The sequence below is a fragment of the Fragaria vesca genome, linkage group LG1, assembly GCF_000184155.1.
Source record: "Fragaria vesca subsp. vesca linkage group LG1, FraVesHawaii_1.0, whole genome shotgun sequence".
Taxonomy (NCBI): Eukaryota; Viridiplantae; Streptophyta; class Magnoliopsida; order Rosales; family Rosaceae; genus Fragaria; species Fragaria vesca.
In genome coordinates, this window is record NC_020491.1 from 22,506,865 (window position 1) to 22,515,116 (window position 8,252).

Here is an 8,252-nt window from a genome sequence, read left to right on the forward strand (position 1 = left end):
CGGTCGTCGTCGTCTCTCTCTCTCTCTCTCTCTCTCTCTCTCTCTCTCTCTCTCACTTCATTTTGATTCGATTTCGTCGTCTGTTGCAACTCCGCTGCTAAGTAGCGGCGGTGGAGGCTTCAGTAGCCATCTCGGTGAATCCAATCGGAGAAGAACAGTGGTGATAATGGAGTCAAATCCAACAGAGTGTTGAAGCGAGTTGGTTTCTCTAGTGACAGAAATGAAATTAGGAACCAGCAGCACACAAGTTGTTTTCTCTGTAAAGTCTCTCCCCCTAATTTAAATATCCTTCTTTTTCGGTTTAGGTTTAAGTTTTGTAATTAACAAAATGAAATTGTTTAAATTTTTAAGATTTTTTATTTTCCGTTTTGCCCCACATTTTTTTGAAATTATACATTTCACCTACTATCTTGATTTTTCTATAGAGATACTCCACAGATTTTTTTTTTCTTTTTTCTTTTTTCTCTTGCACTTTTTACTATGTAGTCCTCTGAACTGAACTTCCACCAATAGAGGGCTTCAATTTTGGTAATCTCGTGAAATTCTGTAAGAAAATATGGGGACAAGAACTCGTCGATCATATCATGCTATGACTTTTTAAAGAAGAAACCAAATGATATCTACTGATGGATGAGTCCCCTCTCTTTTTCCCCTCATCATACCTATCAGCAAGCTTGCTTAGACAATATTGCTAATCATTCCTCCATCTCTCTCATCAATTCCTTCTCTATGTAGAAAGTTCCACTTCTTTAGTGTTGAGCTAGGTTTACATGGAGCTTTAAAATTTTCAAAAAAACAAAAAATTGAATGAAAAGAGAATCAGTTTCTTTGAGATTTTAGTATTTGGTTAGAAGTCGGGTCTTCTTGGCTCATAGATGTATTTGGTTAGTATTTGTTAATGACAGACCCGTAGCTAGTTCTTTTGGTAGAGAGAAGCGTGGGGATATTGAATCCACCACAGTGTGTTCCCATGTTCTGTAATCTGTTTTCTTTAAATTAATGGTAACTTCATTCTTAAAAAAAAATTAGAAAAAAATAATTATGAATTATCCCCATAACAACCCATACATAATACATCAAATGGAAAGCATGGATGGCTGATAAAGGAATAGGATTACTCTCGTTTGCATACTCTCATTGTGTCTTGTATGGCTTAATGAAATGGTTATTTGTTTTAAAATGGAAGCAACCTAGTTGTAGAACGAAGCAAAGTTTTACGGGATTAGATTTGAAACCGCAACATAGTTGGAAAACTATGTTATTTGTATGGTGTTTCTCGTTAATAGAGTTATTTTTTGGTATGTCACTTATATGTTGAAACAAATAGGAGGGACAAGGATCATGGAATGGTATCTAGGCTGTAGCCCATAGAGATTTTTCATTTTTTCCAATAAAATAATAGTGTTAATCTTAAACCTCTTGTGTTTAGCCCAGTCAAATTAAACTGGTTGAGCAAAAAAAATTCAAAATAGTCTACATTTTAGGAAATAATTAAAAACAAAATAACCATATAGCCTACCTATTTAATTTAATTCATATCATCAATCCAAATGTCCATTTTTGTCGACTAAGAGCATCTCCCATGATAGACTAAATTCTATAGCCAAATTTAGCCTATAAAACCAGAATATTCCGTAGAATCTTTTTTTAACTTACCAAAGTCTCTCACCGTAAGCTAAATCCTTAACCAAATTTATAGCTTTTTGACTTTAAAAAACACTCCCACCATAAGCTAAATCCAAATGTAAAGCCAAATCTAATTCTTTTGTCATATATACGTAATATTATGGAGAAATTTTATTTACACATCTCTATTTACTTCATACACATCCTCTTAAATTTTTTGCCACATTTTACCCCATATTTCCTCCTTTACCCTTCCTTTTGTTTCTTTCTACTGCAAATATTCTCCTTTCCTCCTTTCATGACGACAACAAAGCTGATTTCTTATTTCTCTTTATGATAAACCAAATATAGGTTAGAGAACTAATTAATTAGTTAGAACCAAGCTTCTAAAAGGCCCCGCCTAGAACCGCCTAGTCCCTGCCTAGAACCGCCTAGTCCCCACCTAGGCTCTAGGCTGCAACAAGCCGCCTCGCTTTTCTTCCAGGCCTTTGTGCCAGGCTGTGGGCGATTAGGCAGCCGCCTAGCTCGCCTAAACGCCGCCTAGCCCGCCTAGACACCGCCTTGCCCGCCTAGGCTGCTAAGCTCTCCGCTAATTTTGTTTTCTTTTTGTGGTGGGATTGTTATATTGTGGGGAGTATGAGAGTATATGAGTTAATTGTGTGTTTAAAATTAGAAGTGTATATGTTTATTGTTGTTGTTGCTCACTTTTACGGGAAGTTATGCTAAATTTTAGTTATAATTTATTTTATAAATGAGTATGACTAGATTATGTTGAATAATTTATCTATATTTAACCGTTTTCAAATATTAAATTGCATAAAATATATATTTTTAATTAATAAATCTTAAAAAATACAAATCGTCTAATCCTCGCCTAGGCTGTCCAGGCTCTAGGCTGTAGGTTACCGCCCGCTTAGCGCCTAGCGCCTTTTAGAACATTGGTTAGAACAAAGATGATGCGATTGTGATGAAACGCAAAAAGGATCCAGTTTTTGAAAAATAGGAACAAGATTGTTGTCTTTGTGACCAATGATGCTTGTTTGAATTATATTAAAGAGAATGACGAGGTGTTGATTGTTGGTTAATTTGGATGTAAGGGTCATGTACTCGTGTTGTTAGTACTCTCAGGGTTAATTTCAAGGCTTTGAAGGTCTCAGTTGTATTATTTTTGGTCATGTTCAAGCTAAGAGAAGAAAGAGAAGCCAAGATCTTAATTGATGATCTTGACAAAATTGTATTCCTCGAATCTGAGACCTTGTAACCCTCAGCCATGTTGATCATTTGTGTATGAACCAATTTCAAATTATGAGGGATAAATCATAATTGTATTATGATCTACTGCAGAGAGTTTTCTTTTTTATTTATTATGAGGGTTAAATCAATAATTAAAAATTTTACAAAAACGTGGTATGTGTATTTAGAAATTTGAGATGTGTGAATAAAATTTCTCAATGTTATATTTCTATGCATATTTTTTCTTTTCTCATATATATAATATTAAAAATAATTTGAAACTACAAATATTGAGAAGGACATGGATCGTATTCCTTAGGAAATATACGATAATTAAAATATACAACCAACGAAAATTTTAAAAAAATAGTACGACAAATTTTTTTAAAACAAAATATTTATTTGAAAATAAACAATCATGATTATAAACTTATGTGCTTTCATGTTGTTGTCAAATATGTTCAATCAAAGCATCTCGAAGTTCATAATGAGCTTTCTTATCTTTGATTTTCCTATGGCGATCGAGAAATTGCATAAATCTTGTTGTTTCATCAACTACCATCTCAACAGTAGGGGTTGAGGGATTAAAGATTTGTGTTGTTACATTTTAGTAAGTATGTAACCCTTTTACATGAATAAGTTATGTTGTCACACCCCAATTTTCGAAGGATTAATTTTCAAAAATTTGGGCATGATAAAACTCAAAATCTTAATATCCCACAACCTGTACAACAATTTCCAAACTAAAAACAAATACTAGAAATATAAATATCGATAAACTTATTAACCGAGTTAAATATTTAATCTCCTTAATTACATCAACTTCCAAAAGTCTAATAATAAACTACTTCGCTCACATGAGCTTAAAAACAACTACTATAAAATACAAATAAATGTATATCGTCGAAAACCCAGCTTCTAAGCCACTGCCTCAACTCTGCTGATCATTACCTGCATGTCTAACCCCAACACCATGAATTGGTGCACTGGGTTGTAAACAACAAACCCGGTAAGCTAAAAAGCTCGTATGAGTAACTCCCAAAATAATAACCCAACACCCGGCCAATGCTTAGTTCCCGGTCCACCACGAAGGCTCATAATCTAAGAATCACCACTAAGGCACACACATACACAAATAATGCACACAATCACCACTAAGGCACACACGTACACAACTAATGCACACAATCACCACTAAAGCATACATTCAAATACTCTCCCATCATAACACTTACCCAATCACAAAATAATATTATCATCATAACCGTAACCAATCACCCGATTAAAGGCTTGAAACCCGGTTTGACTATTTAAACAACAAATCATAATATAAAAATATCATCAACCACAACACAAGAGCACTTCATAAATTATATTAACAACCATATTTCAACATCGCAATATCACATTATCGGAAATCCTTTTGAAAGATTTTATTTTACCAGAAAACATATTTTCATTTACCCATGAGCCGTTGACGATCAAGCTCATTTATTTTTAAAACAAAAATCATTTTCCTTTAAGGACAACTTCATAACTAACAATAATAAAATTATAAAATAAACTCGGTTCCTTATGAACCCATGTGAGATTTACTCACAATATAAAAATTTCATCATAATCATTAACATTTCCATCAACATTAACATCATTATCATTAATCTCATCATCATCATAACAATTATCATCATCATCATCATCAAAATCAATATCACAATCATCATCATAATCGTCATCATAACAATCAAAATCAACATCACCATCATCATCATAATCTTCTTTCAAAATCAACATTATAATAATTATAAATAATTAGTCCAAATGGACCTTGGTGAGATGTTACTCACCTCAATCCAGCTGTGTCTCGCACACACAACAAGGAAAGAAAAAATACGTAACTTTCAGCGATGGCGTATTATTTCGTCTAGTAAAGTTTCGATTTTTTCATCTACAGATATATTTTTCCCTTCCTAGAATTTTTTACCCGAAAATCTCGATATTTCGCGATATTTAACGATATATCGCGATATCTGGCGATATTTTAGAAACCTTTTCAAATCTCGCTGAAATTTTTTTTCTCGTCGAAAATTTTCCCTGCCTTTCCCTGCCTCCTCACGTGGTCCTGCGACCTAGCAGCCGCAATGTTTGACTCAAAGTCCAAAGTCCAAAGTCCAAGCCGTGTTTGACTCCAAAGTTCAAGCGCAAAATGTTAAATTTTGCAGTTTCAAATATTCGAACCTTATTTGGATTGATATAAGGCTAACACCATAACCAACCTTATTAATCATCTAACTTATGTATCTTAGTATCTTTATACTATATATTGACTTCTTTTTTTCCGAATCTGAAAAGTACAAAATTTGATCGATGTCTAATCCCCAACTAACTTTTTTACCTACACTTCCATAAAAATTAGGTAAATGTTTAAGTGGTTTTAAAATACTCATATAATTTCATGTGAAATGTATCATATGTATATAAGACGTGATGATCTAGTCTCCTTTTGGGTTTCAAGTTATAAAAAAAAATGTTTAAAATAAACTTTTAAGAATTATTAATGGTTCGGCACTAACTTTTTCACCTTAACTTACTACAACTCCCTATAGATCAATGTTTATTCAAGGTTTTCTTTTCAAATATAGTACATAATACATAAAACAAACATCTCTTAAAGTTTGGTTTAAAATTTCCTTGTTTTTCTTCAAGTTTCCGTCAATTTTCTCAATTTTTTTTACTGTAATCGATATTTCCCCGAAATTTCCATCGAAATTTCCATATTTTAGAGGGTCGAAATTTCCGTAATCACCGAACTTTTCTTCCTTGCACACAACATAAGAATATAACACCAAACCACTCTCCACAAGTCACCTATTAACAAAATTAATAACTTTAATAACCACTTAACCAAAAGAACATTGCACTCTTAACAAGCCTTAACCCAAGCTTTGCCCAAAAAGACAACCTTCTTCCGAGACCTCCCAAGGTCGTCAAACACTTAACCACAATTCTCCGCTGCCTAACTTTGGATTCTCATAGCTCACACTTCGCACAAGTCTACTATAACCTAGAATCTAACAAGCACAACTTACTCAAACTTGACCTAATCTCATAATATACCAACATGCTCGCATCAACAAGACCTAGCTAACCAAAGCAACTGAACCTACATACTCTACTCGACGCGCCGCCACGCGTAGCGGCGAGTGGGCCCCACGCGCCACCCCAACAACTTCAAAATCACAACAAACTTCCAACAACAAACTTGTATAATGAAACATGGTGAGCATCTTTTATACTTGACAGTTGAACCAATTCGGCCGGAATCGTCCAAAAGAAGACCGGCTGCCAAGGCGGCTTAAACCGACTTCTAGACCTCAAAACGAGGTGAATGGCAGCTTGAAACGTGCTTAGACGGAAGAAAGCTTCAAGAACTGAGCAGCCTCACCTCCATTCGCCGTCGTACATGGCCAGAAAGTCGTCGAGTCGAAGTCGGGTCCGCCACCCTCTTTGTGACGTTCGATTCTCGCAATTCGACCCGAGTCACTCTCACCCACCTACACAGGGAGGATCACGCCGAGGAGAGGAAGAAAACCTGACCGGAGCCGCCGTCTGAGCTTGTAGAGTCGGCTGGAAAAGTCGGGTCGGGTTAACCGGGTCCGGGTCGAGTCAGCTGGAAAACTCAGATACCGAAGGTGAGGCGCGGGAGAGAAAGAGAAGAGGGAAGAAATGGTTCCGGAAAAATGAAAAGGAAACCTAACACTTTTCTTATTTAACCCCAAAATTCCCTTAAAGCCACGAATTTCCTCTTACCATAACTTCCTTATACGAAGTCCATTTTACTCGTGCCACATGTCTACGAACTCGTATCGTCGTGCTCTACAACTTTCGTGAAGGAAGTTTTCCGAGAAACCCAACAGATTAAAAAGTCAACTCTTGACTCTTCAAAATAAAGCATTTTCACTGAAATAAAAACTCGACTACTTCCAGTCCACTTACTAAACCACAAATCCATAGAACTCTTACTGAAATAATTTCCAAAATAATATTAGAAACTAACATCAGATTTTCGGGGTATTACATATGTACTTTTTTTAATTCAATAATTATTCATGTATATGATTTTATCTAAATATATTAGATATGAGGCTTATATGAAAGGTCTCGTCAAGATCTTCGCAATGGTAAAAAAAACTTGATAGAAACAAGTTTTTAATTATGTAGTTGTGTGGGATTAAAAAATTTTAGTTCAAATTTAAAAAGGATATAAAATGAAATAAAATGGTAGTTAGAAGATCTGGAAAAAAAAACTGAATAAAAAATTATTTAGCTTTAGCTTACGGAAGTGGAAGGCCAAATTTGGCTTACCAAATAGCTTAGGCTAAATTTTTTACCTTGGGAATTGAAATTTGGCTTACGGTAGGAGTAACCATAGGCTAAATTTGGTTTTTTAGCCTATGGTGGGAGATGGTCTAAGCTAACTCTTTTTACTTTCTTTTCTATTCGTGATCTCCTCTTTGTTCTAATTATCTGATTGATTCGGACCTTAGTTAATCATTTTTGGATTTATGTCTGAACAAAATTTTATATTTTATATGTTATTCATATTTTCAGAGTTTTTATCGAATAAACAGCTTAGCCCAGGTTATTTTGAATTCCTGGCTCCGTCCCTGACGGATAGTATAGCCTGTCAAGCAACTTTTGTTATTTGTTGTATATTAGAATATGTAGTTTTAGTGAAGAGTCCTAATATTATTCAAAAAATATGCATGTTCGCATGATACTTGTTGTGATATGTGGGTTCAAGCTAGCTCTATGCATGTACCCCCACCCCCTTGTCTTATATGATTTCAATATTAATCTCTTAAATATGACAACTTTATTTACACTTATGTTTAATCAAAGGCGAATTACTTTTGCTTTATTTACGCTTATAGTAAATTTTAAATACACACCCCTAATCTCTTAATACACACATCTTGCTTAATACATCCCTCATCTAGTTTTTCATTTTGATATTAAACTTAATACACATCCCAAATTGCCTATAATACCCTTATATCTAAAATTAAGAAATAATATGTTATTTAGTATTATTATAAATTTACTATATATTTTGGTAACTCTTTTACGTATTTTTTTTCTATTTTCTGCTATCAATTTTTTCCTTTCATAGTCAAATTTATAATCAAAAGACTATTATTACATTTCTAATCTCCGATGCGACATCAATCATTTGGAATTCACAAGCTAGTAGAAGTACACTAGGTCACTAGCTATTAAACATATATACCTACTTTTTTCAATACAAAATGTCAAGATGAAACATGTAGTACTTCAAAATGGTCTGCAAGATCAAAACTAAACTGATACAAAAAAGAAAAAGAAAAAAAAAG